Source organism: Gasterosteus aculeatus, chromosome 18, assembly GCF_964276395.1.
Source record: "Gasterosteus aculeatus chromosome 18, fGasAcu3.hap1.1, whole genome shotgun sequence".
In the NCBI taxonomy this organism is placed as follows: domain Eukaryota; kingdom Metazoa; phylum Chordata; class Actinopteri; order Perciformes; family Gasterosteidae; genus Gasterosteus; species Gasterosteus aculeatus.
In genome coordinates this window covers 10,909,180-10,926,870 of record NC_135706.1, presented here as the reverse complement: position 1 = coordinate 10,926,870, position 17,691 = coordinate 10,909,180, and the positions used below count along the sequence as shown (strand labels likewise).

The 17,691-nt window shown below is 48.8% G+C and overlaps 1 protein-coding gene across 5 annotated transcripts in view; it reads right to left on the bottom strand.

Moving 5' to 3' along the window:
- LOC120808552 (disheveled-associated activator of morphogenesis 1) overlaps window positions 1-16,580 on the bottom strand; it is a 38,269-nt gene extending 21,689 nt beyond the window's left edge. For 2 of the 5 annotated variants that reach the window (XM_040161552.2, XM_078093226.1), the window contains exon 1: window positions 16,349-16,520. The gene's annotated coding sequence lies outside the window, so the exon portion shown is untranslated. Of the gene's footprint in view, window positions 1-5,207; window positions 5,549-15,916; window positions 16,233-16,348 lie in introns of those variants that run through there. The other 3 variants (XM_040161553.2, XM_078093225.1, XM_040161551.2) reach the window with 3 other exon arrangements.
- Between the last annotated feature and the right edge of the window lie 1,111 nt (window positions 16,581-17,691).

Genomic DNA, 17,691 nt, shown 5'->3' with positions numbered 1-17,691 from the left:
GACCCTGACCTTTGACCTTTCTGTGCCGGCAAGCAAACAACCAGAAATTGTCCCGGATAACAGAATCAATTAAGGGTCACGCTGCAGTTATTACCATCCTGACTTTATGCCGTTCGTCTAACCCGAGAGAAGGCGGAGTCACAAAAACAAATCATTTCATGCCTTGTTTTGGATTTAGCTGTAATGAGGGGGGGGGAAATAAAACCACGTGGATGCTGATGACCAACCGAGTGTGGCTGCAGCTGCTTTATAGGCGGGCCAGGAAGGCATTTGGTGCGCAGAAGTTTAATCTTCTTTTCTGATTTAGGATTTGGGATGGATCAGACTTGCAATTTGGTGATCATCCCACCACAGGATTTTCAAAGCAAGGCAGCTCGACATTGTCGGTTGTATCCCGCTGCGTTGCGGTGTTTTCCCCCCACTGACCAATTCAGAATGTACTTATATTAAGAAAAGAGCCACTGGAGACACGGTTCATAATTTAGGGATTTGCCGTGAGCTTTACTCACAAGGTTTCGGGTATTTTTTGGAAAACCCCCTTGACTGTTGTGCACGACATTTGTTCATTTATATTGGATCAATTTTGGACAGCTGCGAACAAAAGGCTCAGGAGTCACACGGGGAAGGCGGCTGGCGGTCCTTTCAGCTCGGCGCTGCCCTGCTGAAAATCAATCAGCGACCCGGTATTTGGACACGGAGCGCTTGCTTAACCTGCGAAACTCAAAACGCTGTTGACCCAAGTCCACCGCGAAATGCTCGATAGAAACAACAGTCAGAAGTAACCAAACAGTCTCCATTTCTCACTGCAGCTGCACGTAACGAAAACAGAAAAGTCTCTTTTCCTCTGAGCCAACGTTAATAACGGCCAGCCGACAGTGAACTGACCCGTGTTGTTTCTAAAAAGGCGGCGGCTCTTTTCATGTTGGGAGTGATGCTTCGCGTTGTCTGGTCTTCTTCGGATTCAGCCACACTGGTGTCCAATTGTCCCGCGCAGCTGGACAGCATGCGTCAACGCTTGTTCCGCCAATTACTTAAATGTCGGCCCCAGTACACGGCGAAGAGAAAAAGAAAGAAAAAAAAAAAAACGACCACTTGGACTTGAACACACATTAGAGAAACGTCAGGGGTCGAGACAGAAACGCTGATTTGCAGGTTTGGAGGAGATTAAAATCCACCCGTCAGTCAAAATGCCGTGCTAGCGCCGCGGCGCCTCGTGGTGCGTTTGCACGGCGGGAGTATGCGTCTATGTGGGACAAAAAAGGCCCCGCCTGAGGAGCGTTAATGTCACACGGCCGAGGGAGCAGCGCCGAATCGGATTACAGGGTGGGAGACAAGAGACAGAGAGGGACGAAGAGCCCAGAGGACAGAAATCGGAAGAGATTCTCCCACCAGCTGACAGGTTTGACTCTAAGTGTCTCTCGTCTACAGTTCAAGAACTTGGCATCTTGAAGCCCTTTGAAGTAGCGGTGGCGGCGGATCGGGACGCCGTTGTGCGAAACTGCTGCGCATAGCGAGGCGGTTCTTTTTTTAGTGCGGTAGTTGTTCCAGTTTTCATGACAACGTTGGCCTGCGTGCGCACCGATTTGGAGCCAACAATAACAAATGAGCTACAAGGCTTGAATGAGACCCAACCTAGCAGAACCAACTAGGAGCTGATTCATCAGACGCCATCCAAGTCTGTTTCGCACCTTTGGGGTTTCTAAACGTAACATTTAGAGCCGCGTTGTGTTCTGTGCTCCGTTACGCTGCAGTATCCTTTGTGACTGAAAACAGGGCCCCTCTATCAGCCAACTCGCATTAAGGTAATCTAATCATTAGCCACATCCTTCCTCATTTAAACGGACCCGTGGTCTTCACACGTTTTACCCGGAGACGTTCACTCACAATCAGCGCGTGACGACTCCGATGAGCTCAAGACCAGGACGATCGCTGAGCCGGCGAGATAAGGGCCGTGATCAGAGGAGGCCGACTGACTTGCCGTGTTCCTCCGTCACGCCCGAGCCCGCAGGCTTCATTTTGTGAACAGAGGTCTGTGCAGGCGGCAAAATGTTTGTCAACCAAGTGGTTTCGTTGCCTGGGAGGGATTCTGGCTCTTATTTTGCGGTCACCTAACTGCCTTTGGAGACGGATTAGACAAACAAATTAACTTTTTCTGTAAGCGATTATCTGTTATGTTATCGAAAACTGTTCACGGTTCCACGCCTTAAAAAGGCATCGGGTGGCATTTCTCTGTAACTCTTACGTGCATGCATGAATTGGAGAGTGTGCGGCTGAGATGCACAGAGATTAAAAAGCAGGTTGAAGGCGGCTCTTTCTGCAGGCAATGTTGTCAAACCCGTTCTGCAGACCGATTCTACAACCCCCCACCCATAACATGTTAGCATTCTTCCTTGGGTCAACCCTTCGAGTGCAGGTTACACTCGGGGCAAAGAAGGAAACTTCTCAAACAGGCGACAATTTTCCTGCCTGTTGGCTTTGATCCGAACTCCGAATCCGAAGAGTAGTTTGGTTTAAAAATAGCACGACCAGCCCAAATTTTGCAGTTACAATATTTTGAAAAAAAGGAGGAAAAAAAACATGTGTTCTGAGGAAACGGCAGCCATAAGTTTATCACCTGTATTTCTCATTATCATATTAAATGAGAATAGATTAGTAGAGAGGGGTCAGTCAGACTATTTGCAGTACACTCCTCACGTTGTCACCACAGCAGCATGTTTTGAGTGTTCGCAGCTTACGGCGAGTGTACAATGCGCTGTGCTTTTCCATTCTTCCGTCGGCTCAGAGCACTTTAACGCGTCATCATTCAGCCATTCACACCCATTCATACGCCGATGACAGGAGCTACCGCACAGGGCACACCTGCCCATCAGCAGCGTACATCACAGTCACAGCTTCAGGAGCAATCGTGGGTTTAGTGTCTTCCCGCGAGGACACGTCCACGTGGGCGCCAGCGGCGCCGGGGGTGGGGGTCGAACCGCCGATCAGAAGGACGACCGTCCTCTCCGGTGAGCCGCGCTCGGCCACAGCGCAGATTCAGTAGGAGGGGCAATTGTAAGCTAGTGTTACTTACGCATCAGAAGGTACTTCGCCACTTGCCATGTGTTGCATGGAAAGATTGCAGAGTAAAGTAATTAGAATAAATGGCAAACTATTTGATTTAAAAAAAAAAGCATTTACAGGGCAAATGGTGAAACGTTTGCATTGAGAGCGTATGGAAACTAGTTAGCAAGCACAGATGTTACAGGTCATTTTAGCTGACGCTTTTTATCCAAAGCGACTTACATTACACTTTAAACCCATGGCTTTTTTTAAAAACATTTTGCCCAGGGAGCAATCAGGGGTTAGGTGTCTTGCTCAGGGACACTTTGACTTGAGACATGGGGGCAGCCGGGACTCGAACCACCAACCTTGCGGTTCCCAGCGCACCCACTCTACCCCCTGCGCCACAACAACCTTGTGTTCTGTAAAAATCTTAATCTTGTATTCCGATGGTCATTTTTAAATCTCCATTACAATATATAGCATATGGCAGGAAAAATCCTGAATATTTCCACCTATGAAACTACTGATTGACATACATCCAAACAAATACAGGGTACTCCCATATCCACTAATCTCATCAATTCAGATTTTCTAAAAGGGGGATGTTAAAACATGGTTGTTATTAACAATTTAGAAGAATGTAATTGGGTATCTTGATATATTATGTCATTAATATATAATTACATCAAAAGTAAATTAACATATTGAATTATCACTATATAGATATAACGGTAAAATGATAATTAACGAAAAGAAGAGAAAAGTATGGACCTGATATGAGTTGAGGTGTAAACTGTGGACTTTGAATGAGTGAAAACACGAAGAGCCCCAGCAGCCGTGCCCATGATCCCTCTATCTGAGCGAGAAGGAACAGTAAACACGGAGATAAGCGCCTCAGTGGAGCACAGTCCAAGAATACAGTCAAAAATCTATTTCTGATTAGTGAAACAGATCATCAATGAACCGGCCGTGGAGAGGTCACAATCTCTGCTAGGACACCCGGCGCTGCAGCCTGTCCTAAAAATCGCAACCTCTTTCTCAGTTGCCACGGTAACCTGAGCGCAGGGTAACCGGTGCGAGCGTTTGAATGTAAGCCCCCCCCTTACACCGCACAATATCCTCGCTTTTAATCTGCTCTGGATGTTTATAGGGGGGGAAATAGGATTGTCTCTCTAATTCAGGGGAGAAGAAAAAGCAAACAACGCAACCATTAAGGAATTCCCACTAAAGATGGAGCTCGCCGCCACTCGGCAGCACCGTGAAATCCTGCAGCGCCACGCGAAGCGACCGGCCAGCCGGTCCTCTGTAATACGTCAGACGGTATCGTGTTTTATCAATGTAGAGAAGAGGAAGAGAGAGAGTGGAACCTGAGAAGGATGGGCAGCGACAGGAAACGAGCAGACCCCCCCCCCTCCCCTCGGCTCAAGGTGACTTTCCTTCGGGTTGACCTGATTATCTGCACTTTGCCTCCCCTCCTCCTGGAAAAAAAGTGTGCCATCCCTCACACACACACACACACACACACACACACACACACACACACACACACACACACACACACACACACACACACACACACACACACACACACACACACACACACACACACACACACACACACACACACACTGATAATGAGGCTGAGAGGAGCTGGTGGGAGGCAGCAAGCCTGTGGCATATTTCTACCACCACCTCGCCCCGTCTCCACACCAGCCTTGTCATTACGGGGCATTCCCCGCATAGACGGGACAACTCTCCCACCAAGAACTCAGCCCTGAGGGGGTGGGTGACTGGGGTGGGGCAGATGGGAGCAGCCAGCCTGCCCCCCCCTGGTTACTAGGGCAACACCGTTTTTCCGCACTGACACCTCCTAATGAGACAGACGTGACGAAAAAGGAATCCAGTGTGATAGAGCAACCCCCCCCCCCCCCCCCCCCCCCCTCATCCACACACAACGAGGGACACTGATAGCCTCGGACTATCTACTAGGTCACAAGCAGCGCGCACACACACACACACACACACACACACACACACACACACACACACACACACACACACACACACACACACACACACACATTCCACTCAGCAGCCGGCTCGTGCGCTCCCTGCACTCGTTTGATTCCCGGCTGCGACGGGCAGATCCAGCGGGCTCGTCTTACCCTTTGCGGGGGGGTCCCAGCCTCCGTTTGCATTCCCTTATTCCCTTTTTCGTTTAAATCGCACAGCTCACTGCGGTATCCGGCGTCCTGCGCTGTCGACAGAAAAAAAAAATAACAACGCGCAGCTGGGCATTTCCTACGCGAGGGGGTGTCATCCGCAACTCCCTGCGGACATACAGGGCGGGTTGGGGGGTGTCAGCCGTGCAGCGTGAGGCGTTGTTGGTTGATCTTGCAAACGGTCAGCCGGCCGACTACTCGTGTCCTAGTGTCCTAGGATCCACGCCCTCCCTCGCCTCCTCCTCCTCGCTGCCTTCCTCCGCGGAGGGAGCACGCACAGATGTTTCGGGCTCCAGGCCACACCCCTTTTCAACACTCCCAGCCCCAAATACGACGCTCCCGCGACCCCCCCCCTCCCTACCCCCTCTCCCTCCCGCGCGCTGGCTTTGGGCAACTTGTTTAGGGTTTGTTTGGAGAGCTGCATGCGGGGGGGGGGAGAGATACAGAGCTAATGTGTAAAATGTGTGCGGTGTGAACGTGGGCGAGAGACGTCGGAACGATCGATCCTCTGCGCTAAAAAAATAAATTAAAAAAAAGACGCAGGTGCAATAGAACCACATTCAGCACGCGCGGCTTTAAAACATGGCGCGCGCTCCGTCCGAAACACGCTTGCGACGATCTGGCTTTAATTTGACTTAACAATCCCAGACGCTCCCGTATGACTTACAGCACAAACACGTATGCACGTATCAGCTGCGTTATCACGCTCACACCCATATATGTCCCAACAATACCGAACAATGTTTTTTTCTGGGGGAGGGCACGGATGTTCAACGTGTCAGCCACCTACTTAAATCAACATGTATGTTGATGCCGGAGCTGTCAAACAGCCAACATTAAAAGCCCTCAGGTTCAGGATGTCCACTCTGTTATGAAGAAGTTGATGACGTCACGGTATTGTTGAGACTATAGAGTGCCGGCGATTACTGAGGTCATTCGTGAGCCAAAAACGCCCAAACCGATTACGACATTGTCCTCGTTAATGCGGTACATGTCAAAAATCAAACAAGTTCCCATGAGAGAACAGAAGTCGTCCCCCCTGAGGTGTGTGCGCGGGTGTTGACAGAGTAAGTGTCACCTCTACGTCACGTACTTCCTGTTCCTTGAGAAGTGAGTCAAGCGTAACCCAAGGCGACCACAGAGGGCCTTTGTTGTGCATTAGTGTCCCACAACAGAGCATCGTCCAATCAGCACCATCAAGTAATGTGGCGGGACCACAGCGGGGTATCGAATGCCTTGTAACTGAACCGATGGATGGGGTATGGACTCCTTCCCTGCCCGAAGGAAGTCACGAATCGAACCCAAATGCAAAAGCCGGCCTTGTTCCTGAAGAAGTGAAGATATGCAGCCCTTTTTCATCCTTTCACCACAAAGTAGCACAAACACACCACTTTCCATTTAGGGTTATGGACCATTATGGTCATTTTACGTGATTTTGGGGCTATTAAAACTTCCAAGTTTTCCCACAGCTGCCGGCGGCTTACAGATTTATGAACCCCTTCCAAGTCACGTGTCATGCACCTCGAAGGCATTGATACTTTCCCTTTTTTTTAACCGCCACCAACCGCCAACAGAGGCCGCGCCGTTGTTTCAAAATCAAGGCACGGGGGGGGGGCGCGGTGCGGTCAACCGGCGCGGTGCACTGACGGGTGGATAACAAGTGGAGGCTGTGATGACACCGCGAGGGGCCTGTTCCCCTTTAAAGGATAAGAAGAGGCGCCACAACATCCGCTTCCACTACTCAAACAGGGAGGGAGAAACGTGTCCGTGTGAACCTTCTCTCTCTTCACGCAGTTAATTATTAAGCTACTAGGAGATAAAACTCAACTTGACCCTTTTCCCTTTGGGTTTTCAACAGACCCCAATGACAGATGCGACCCCTCCGGTGGGACATCGTAGTGGACGGCATGAAGTAAAGCGCGGGTATCGGTTTGTACGGTGGGAGAAGGAGACACGAAACATGACAGAGGTTTAGGTTTTACCCGTAAACACAGAAGAAATGAAGCTCAGCTACATGCTAACGATAAGTATATCCTCAGCAGAATAAAATAATAAAACCAAAAGACTTTCTCTGACAGCGGCCAAGTGTGAAGGGGTAACGCCGTATTATGGCCCGTGTCATGTGGTGGAGGGAGCAATGTTATTTTGGGTGGGGCGATAGCCATAAATTCCACCCATGCGGCCCTTCCCTAGCAGGAGACCCCAAAATTGACAAATTAAACGCCGGGATTGAAAAGGAAAAAATAAACGGCCGTGCTGGTCGAGACCCACCCTCTGAAAAGCTTGTAATTTACGCCCTGGAATAGAAACGTCCGTCCCAGAAGGCGACGTTCTGCGTCGGCTAATCTTTAGAACGCAGCTATGGAACTGCAGAAACATGAAAAAGGAAGCCCGGACAAGCGCGCAACACTTTATGGCTCAGACAATTACATGTGAGATGAAAAGATTAACAGTCACCTAAGGGAGGGGCTTTTGCTAGAGAGCTCACATTGTGTTTATGATTATGATCTATTTCCTGTAATCAGCGGTGTGTTTTTTTGACTCCAAGAAGATTGGTAGATGCATTCAAAAACAAATTAGGATTCATTACATTTCCTTTTTACAGTTAAAAAGGTATTCTGTTGAATATTAACTGGGTGCAGACGTCGACCCATCAGTGCGCCGGACAGACTTTAACGGATCTACCCGCCTGTAGTCCAATTAAAGCATAGAATAAATAAAATAATGTCCAACAGTGAAGTCTCCCTTCACATTTCATTCAATACATGTTTATAAACAGTTGTCATACATCTGATTATTGAGAGGAAAAGTCTGGTATTCTCATTGATAAAAAAACAATTAGCTTTATCTGGAACAACTCATCTCATGGGCTTTCTCATACAGCGTGGTTACATGGATTTGAATAACCGGCTTAGTCGGACTGAAATCGAATTATCCGTTTCATGTAAACGCCTTTGTCCGACTATGTGCGGTCCGACTCCGATCCGACTAACACCCCTGATAACTCGATCCGATCCAGTTGATGGTTCGACTATTGCGGCATGTAACGGTGAATTGGATAACGAACTGGACTTTGCGTCTTTGCGCAGGCTTGAGATCACGACGGCGTCTTCTCTCCGTTTTCAAATCGCCATCTTTCTCGTAATGTTGATGTTGTTGTTGTTGGTTGTTGTTGGTAGTGGTGAAGCGGTCAAGCGGTAATGGCTGCATCACAACTAGCTGTAATGAAAACAGCGCCACCTATCGTATCGGATATGACACGCTTTCGCCCAATGATTCGATTTATTCACTGCCATGTATATTGGGATAATGGCACCTCCCCCCGAAAGAGAGCATAGTCCGACTAAGCAAAGATTTGAATTATACCATCATGTAAACACACTGATTGATGATTTTGTTTGTTTATTTCTGAGCCTTATCCAATGCTGAAATGTAAGTGGTTTATTTGCCAGTTGTTTAGTTGATCATCCTTCTCAGAGCCCATAGTTTCACATGTAGATTGGATGAATAAGAAATAAACGTACAATATATTATGTAAAAGAATGCATTATGTGTAGAATGTGCAACTACTTCTCCTTTTTAGTTAACTCTGAATTTCCATCTCCGTCATCCACCGTCACATTTGAAATCAAATTAAGTACACGAGGAGAAAATGTGTTCTCGGTGGCAGCGGAAGGCACCGCTGCAAAATGACTGTGGAGTGAATGGCTGCAGCTGCGGCGTGCTGGAAACGGATTGGCACAACGTGAGGGTTAAAAGGCTGTGGCTTAACTTGTTGATCCCTCCAGATGTAGGCCAAGCTCACCGCGCCAGGGAACCAGCGGTTAACGATTTCACCCGAGAGATAAGAAGAAAAAAAAGAGAGGAGGCAGCATAAAGCAGCCCAGCATTACAGCAGAGGAAAAACATATCCACAGACAAACAGATCAAATAGAGTCAACGTTAATCCCACGTAAGCCAATCAGCGGCCGGTCTGCCTCGGGAGGGGGGGGGGACAGCTTCAAAACATCGCACGGCTATTAGCTAATGTCACACATGGATGCTCTGTGAATTAGCTCACCAGACTAAATCCGTGTGAAAAAAGAAGGGCCCCCGGTCTGCGCCTCATGTGTGAGGGTCCGGCCCGGGCGGTCGGCTGACGCCGAGGCAAAGTACGAGACCGAGCCGGGGGAACCCGCCCGCGGCGGCCATCTTGCACGACTGGATTGGCTGAGCTGAAAGCTGCTTATCTGGAAGTGTGTGTTATAATCTCGACAGAGAGGGAAAAACAACCCGAGGCCAGACGGGACGGAGCTAAATATCAAAAGCTGTAGGGGGAAACCTGCCGGGGGGAGGCCGAAAGCCCAGAGCCCGGACAGTGCGGTGAAAAAACGAAACCTAAAAAAAACATCAAATGGCAGAAAAAAAAAGTAAAAATAAAGGGGGGATTGTTTGGGGACACTGACCCGGCCACCTGCTGTCTAACGGGATCGACCCAGCGGCCTCTCGGCTATCGACGGCTGCCACGCAAACAACCCTGGACTCAGGGTCACTCACTCACCAACTCACTCTCCTGAAAGCAGACTGATGGGACACTTTACTCTCGGGGTCAGAGAACGGACAGGATGAACTGATTGCCCCCCCCCCCCCCCCCCCCAAAAAAAGGGATTACCTCAAAATAACGACGCCGTTCAGTCCCGGACAATGGTTTGCCACTAAAAGCATGAAACACAATCGCTCCCGGAGAACATCCAGCTGTTGACGCAGCTGGTTTTGTCCGACTGTTTTGACGGCTTTTCTACAGTAATGTTATCACATAGATATGTTATACTGTGGGAACCTGGTCGCGCTGAGAAACCGGGACACCTCGGTAGTGTGGCGGTAGGCTACCTGCCGATCGGCCGCATCGGTGAACAATGGTGAAGAACAGCGCTTTTATAAAAGCGGGTCCGGGGCGCGTCACTTTCACGGGAGTCATTTGGAAGAAGCCACGGACAGCCTTTCGAAATAAAAAAAAAGAATAACAAACAGGCGCTTTCAGAAACAATCCCCAATTCTACAAAATTCAGTAAAAATGTGCATGACCGACATCACCGGCACCAGAGAGACGGCAACTCAGCGAACGGGTAATAACGTTACTACGGTCAGAATACCAACAACATCTCCGCTTAAGAGGCCTACATACACAACACACACAATCTAATAAACCAAGGGCTGCATTTATTCCCATGATGTGTGCAGAGGATTATCTTAACTCAAGGCCATCCACCATGCAGAGCAACTTAACCACATCCATAATAAGGCCCAAAGAATTTCACTTTTGCCCAATCTTAATCCTTCGCTCTGTGCTGTTATGAACTCCCGGATTTCACACAGTAGCAACATTTTACGGCTGATTAACGGATAATAGATAGGAGCTTTTCCCTCTGCTCGATGACATGTCAGAACTTGAGCGTGTCTTCTGGAGGGTGGGGCGCCGTGTCTATAGAGGAGCAGCATGAAAGCAACGCCAGGCCGGGGCGCGAACCGCCTGCCGAGTCGGATATCTGCCGGCTGTTTGCAGGCGGCGTTGGACGTGCTTTGCGTTTGATCCGGAGAAGGAGAACACGTCGGCGTCTGACACGCTTTAATCAAAAGGAATGAATCCAACAGGACGCACTGCATACTCTGCTAATGCATGCACAAATGCAAAAAAGGTCCACTGAGTTTTCCTAAGCATATTTAATGTTCCTGTGAGGCTTGAAACGATGCCTTAAGGTTTTCCCCTTTGAGCTGAGCTTCGGTTTTCGGTCGGATTAAAGCTCGAGCTCCTCTTTTAAATACAACAACATATGATGTGCTGCGACACGCGGTGACCTCCGGTATTACGGGTGGAAATGTGGACTGACAGGCCGCGTCGGCGAGCGCAATGAGATCCTCTCCGATACGACGAACAGCCGTCAGCTCTCCGTGATTGAGCCGTTATTACAACAAACACCAGGAGCGGCGTGACCTGACGACCGCACAGAGCGCTGGCGGCCGACCAGTTGGAAGCTGGAACCTAAAACAACAAAAACACCAAGACGGTAAGAGACCCACCACGAATGTGGACTCACTCCAAAAAAACATCTTCCTTCCAGCTTCCCCGCTTTGGGGATTAACACCGATAATGTGCCGAGAACAAAAGGGGGGAGGTGGAGGCGGTCATGAATCCCACTTGCCTCCCCCCCCCCCCCCCCCCCCACACACACATACGCGTACAGGACACACATGCTCCCCTTTGTTGGAGCCATCATTCATTTGGACGCGGCTCATTGTCATGGTGATCTGAGTTTTGCCTCGATCCTCTCGGCCCGCCGGGGGGGGGGGGGGGGTGGGGGGGACAGTCACTTTTCTAACTTTGGAGCGGCGAGACGCAAAGCGAAGCCATCGATTAGCAAAAAAGAAAACCGGCGCAAGGAGGAGAACAAGACATACGAGTAAGCGTGGCCTCGGTCATGAGACACACTGTGAGAGCCTGAGACTATCATGTCCGTCCAGATGACAGGCACTCAAGCAGGAATTATGTGTTACGAAACGTTTACTCCAGTGAATAGCGCGTTTATAACCGTTTTGAGATGGGAGCAGTTAGAGGGTTTCATCTTTGTAGCTTTGGGAGGAAATTACAGCTCAGTGTGCACAAAACCATCATGTCCTCTATTATCGTTTATTTAAAGATCTCACTTATTCTGTACTTTGGTCTTGTATATTTCCCTTTTTCATAATGGATCAACTTTATTGTCTGCAGAATTAAAACAAGCGATATTTAGATAGATATGGTAGCCAGTCATGTTCCAGTTCACATCCATGTTCGTAAAACATTTCATTGCTTCGTTATCAAGACCTTTTACCATAGTTCACCCTTGAGTCCAAATGAACTTTTGTGCCAAAATTAGACTAGAAAAGGTGTTTTTTTAAAAACGCCGGTACAAACAGCATCTCTGCAGGCATCAGAAGTAGCACAGCTTGTGCTGGGCTGTCGAAGGCACAACTGCAACAAGTTCAGATCGGCCCAGAATACATTTTCACAGGTCACCCAGTTCTAGCAATAGAACCAGAAGTCAGTGCAGTTACTCCGGAGGCAGGCTGCTTGGTGCAGATGAGTCAGTACTGCAACAACAAGTGATGGGCTGGGCTTTGAAAACACACGAGTCACACAAGTGTAGTTCCGCAGACAGGCGGGGGGTCTAATGAGTCCGGCATGTTAGGTTTGAACAGCAAATTCATCTTAATGTATTGATTGATATCTGCAGACAGTTATTGCTGTGGACAGTCTTTTTATTATACATTTATTGTTAAATAAAAATTGGGGAAATAGGGAATGACATGAAGGATCAATTACTCACCAAAGGGTCTGAAAGCTGCCGACCTTAAGGCCGTTAATTAAAAATCTGCCACCACCGAAGGCCGAGCTGGAAGAAGGGTGCGCTGCCCTATGACCTCTAAACAATCCTGGGGGTCGGGAGTCAGCGGTCTGGAGAGGGGACGTGCGGTGTGCAACTGTTTATCTGTACCCCCCCTAGAAGAGGAAGGGTATAATTTGGTGGGGGGGGGGGTTACTATAAAAATGTACAAGCCCCAACATATTTCGAAAGGCTATAAGCAGGGCTTTAATAATACAAGTATCAAGTCTAATATACAGTACAAGTGCCCTCCATGTTCCTGTCTCGTGTGACTTCCTAAACGATAGCTGCACCAAGTACCATGTCTCCAAGTGTACTACATTCGTCTCGATACAGAAGAGAGGAGGTGGTCCTCGTCCCAGGTGTGGCTGGCTGCCTTCGCTCTAAAACAACGCAGGAAACCCCAGAATCGTTTTTTGGAGAAAGAAAGACAATCCCGGCTTGCGTTACGCTCAAGTTTGGCGTCACCGTTGGGGTTTTGTTAACGCGGAGGTCTACTTTTCATTGCAGCAATCCTCACAATGCGAGCTCGGGTCTCGGGGTGTGACCAGAAGCGGCTGTCGAGGCCCAGCTGTCCCGACAGCGAGTGCAAGGCCGGGCCAGACTGAGAGGTGGGGGGGATAGCGGGGGGGGGGGGGGGGGGGGGGGGCGCATGGCAGGGGTGCCATGGTGACAGAGCAGGCTCGGACAGAGGAGGGATGCAAAATGAAGCTATTGTCTGGCCCAAGTGAAGCACAGCGCACAAAGAAAGGATCATTCACACAGTCGCACAGGCCTATTGTTGTGACGGGCCGGCAGAGCGCTGCAGGTCCTCAGTTTGTCCCGCAGGATCCGGAGAGAGATCTGGATCGGAGAACGCGAAGCTCCGACACCGGAGGAAGTGCTCCCCCAAACTGCTCTAGATCACTTCGTCGAGGGAAACACTAGTCGGACAGAAAAGAAAGCTGCTGGTTCTGAAACACTCGCTGTGTAAAAAGGGACAAATTGTCGATCCAAAGCAAAATACCCATCGACTTACTTAAATACCTGAGAAATAAGGTCCATCATCTTGACTTTACATTTAATCGTCTAAAATTGCAACATTTCCATAATGTGCCACACCCACCGTGACATGGAAAGGCACAGACACCAATGTAGAAATGGTAACGGCAAACATATGGTCTCCCAGTACACGGTACACGGTCACAAGATACCAGCTGTGTGGAGCGAGTACAGGAAGGAAATTAGGGATGAAACATGCATCCTGAGTCACTGGCTAAACCGAGTCTACCAACTACGTGCCAAGTACACCGACGGGATCGGCTGCTTTTCTCAGAGCCATTCGTGGCCGACTTACACAAAACACCAACAAATTACGGACATGGTCACATGTTGGGCGCGTGTGAAATAGTAAAACAGGTTTCCACACGAACATCTTCGGGACACTAAAAAGAAAGCCGACATAGAAACAGATTCTACTCAACTCCTCCCTCTGAGCATCATCGACCTACGGAAACCATGCTGAGATATGGTGGAGGGGGGGTGGGAGGGGTCTGAGGGGCTCAGCTGTTTTACAGCCACGCCTTATTGACATCCGCCATTGAGAAAATAATCAGTCTATGACACCCCACCCCCTCCTCCGCCTCCACGCCTCTGCCCTCCCAGGTTCGATGCCACTCCTGTGAAACGTAACACTCAGTTCATTAACCCAGTTTACAGAAAGAGCTCCAGGAGCGCTCCACAGCCGGTACAATACCGCCGCCGCCGATCCCCCGATAAGGGACCAGGGCCAACAGAAAGTTCTTTATCTCCTTATCCATCTCTGCTTCCGCCGGCAGCGCCTGTGACAACGGGACGAAACATCAACAAACAACCGCCGTCTAAGAACCAAGGGGCGGTGCGGGTGGCTGTAGCCGGAGGCCGTGGCGGCGACGAGGAAGCACCGCCACTTGGCGTGCTGGTGATTGTTAAAAAGGCGACTGGTTCGGCTGCCAATGTCAACTTATTAGACACACGGCACGAGCTTGTCTGACTACATGCAAGGCCTATTGTGTTTGATGATCTAATCTTCAGGTTTACAGTCAGGCACACTGGCTACCCAAAGCGTGACTTTCCACTCTTAATCAATCTTATAATCACTAACGTAAAGACGCTTGAGGCAAAATTGGGATTTCAAATTACGGCCTGTATGAAATAACCTGTACTGGTAGATGATTTGTTGTGCATTAAAGCATTAAATGGCCGCCAATATCTGTGATGGGTCTATCACATCATCTGCTGGGGGAGAGCATGCCGTTCCAACAGATACTAATCATTCGCAGAAAAACAAGACCTGCGATTCAATGCCGTCCACGCCGACCTGGCACCAGCCGACTCCCTGTCTGAGCATCAACACTGTGGACAAAATAATAGCACGGTACGCCACGTCAGGTTTCTCCCGTGTTGACAGTGAAAACACGTCTGCGGATCGCACCGCAGCGGCCCGTTACAGGCACGCACAGGCCCCCCCCTCCATGATTTAGTGCCGTTTAATTCTCGGGAATGCAGGACTTTTCTGACGAGCGTCCGAATGAGAGTGAGCCGCCGCGCTGGAAGGATTGTGCTCCGATAACCTGCGTTGGGGCTTCGTTCCACTTCCCAGCGAAGCGATAAAACCTGAATATTAACTGAGAACAGGTGAAGTATCGCGTGTCTGAAAGGCCCAGGGGCCGGTTCCTTTCATCAGGGGTAGTGTGGCTTTACGAGGGCCCGAGAGACTGTGGGAAGCCAATTTACTGACAACGTGGTACTGGGACACGCCGAGAGATGACCAACACTGACTTTCGACACACACACACACACACACACACACACACACACACACACACACACACACACACACACACACACACACGACAAAACGTAATCCCCACAAAAACCAATGAGGGCACGTTGGAGTTTGACTGCAGATTAGAGTCTCACGGACAAACCTGCCCCGGCACATGCGTTACATGTGTAATCAATATTGCTGAATGTTTTATGATAGCAGGTTGCAGAACAGCAATTACCAAAGTTGCATAGTTCATCCCCTCAGAACCACCAGTAAGTATTATTTAACTGTAAAATGGCCAACATCTTGGTCACACTTGACATCATCAAAAACGTTTGTTTTGGTCTGTTTTTGTTTTGTCTGTAAAAACAACACAATAATCAGCATATGTCACGCTACACTTTAAACACCGGGTCAAATAAAGGAATCAGTAGCCAAGGTTACTAATAAGTTACTATTCTCACCTCATGCCCATGAATCACACCTTCAGTCCTTCAAAGTAAAATGCTTAAAGGTAGAGGAAGGAAAGAAGGACCTTTAGTTACATAAATCTACCGGACATTAACGATCACGGGGATCCTCACATCCAAGCCAGAGCACGTATCGACTTTTCCTCTCTCTCCCCCCTCTCCCGCTCTCTTTGAGGGGTGGAGACCCCCGAGGATCCGCTCGTGGACCCCCGCGGGTCCCCGGACCACCGCACGGACAGCCGTTCCTGGATCTTTTTTTTCTTCTTTTTGTCGTTGTGGGGAGCCGTTGGACGCGCGGTGTCCCCGCGAGGACAGGTCCCCCCCCTCCCGCCCCACGGACAAAACAAACGAGATGCAAATGCCGACCGATTTTTTTCTCTTTTGTTTTTAGGCGTTCAGTTGAAGACTTTTTGACGTCGTCCTTACCTCGTAACGCTGAACATTGTTCTCGGTCACCGCGTCCACAAGTTCATCGGGTCGGCAGAGAAGTGAAGCTGCGGGAGAAATTAAAAAAAAAAAAAAAAGGACCGACGGCTCGAGGGTAATTCAACAGACCGGTTGGTCCGAGCTGCTCGTGATGTCATCGATTTAGTTGAGCGGTTAGCGCGCATGCGTGGTCCTTTGTTCCCGGTGGTTGTTGGGTATTGTAGTGTAGGACGTCAGCAATGCTCCTCTCACAAACCAGGGCGATACCAGTCGCAGGTAAAATTTCTTGAGATAAAATATAACTTATTTCTAAGAATATCTAATCAATAAGGGTGCAGACTTCCAGTTTTTATTTATTATTCATATTTCCTGTATGTATGTAAAATGTAAACAATGAGTACTACAGATGTCCTGGAAAACATGCAAGGCATGTTGATTTTAATTGTGCAGGCGCTGAACATTTATCGGATTGGCAGCATTTGATTTTGAACCACATTCAAGAATCAATATCTTCAGTAGCCCCTTTATGTCCCCTTATTCTCCCCCACCCTTGACAGTGAACATCTCTTGCTTTTTTTAGTACCAAACAGACATCACAGGAATTTTAATGATACCGTAGACAAACTGGCACTTTACATCACAAACATATGAATTATCTCTCCTGTTTAAAATGTTTTTTTAAATGTTCCATTACTCCTCGCCCTCTTCTTCACCATCACCCGTAACAGAATGGAGTACAGCCTCCTCATTATCCTTCTCCAGAGCTGCCAAGTCTTCTGTGACCTCAGGGATCCCTTCCTCCTCCACAGCCTCACCTACATACCAGCGAACAGAGCCGCGCTTTGCTCACATCAGATCAAACTCCAGTCCCCGGATGTAAACCTCCTCCCTGTTGAATCTGTAGACCGTGTGTGGCATGATGACAAAAACAAAAAAACAGGACAGTGTTTATGCTAAATGTTGTGTTTGTGTGTGAGGTCCCATTCACCTGCAATGCACTGAGCAAAAGGCAAAAACGTAAGAGGCAGGTCTGAAAAACTACACAATTTCAAAGGAAAACAAATAGCATCACTTCAAATGGGGGGGGGGGGGGGGGGTTAATACTTCTTGTAATATGATTTGGTGTCCTCTGGTGGTGCAAAGATAAACTCCATCATTTGAGTGTGCATGAGATGATTATTTTTTAATTCTATACACACAAGTGTAAGTTTATAAGCAAAATAACTTAAGTATTAACTGCTGTGGCAACACAGAGGCCATAAGAACAGTAAATAGTCCTTTTTGTCAGACTGGAAGCAAATAATCCACGTGGGCACAGGGCCACATATTCAACTATTCAATCG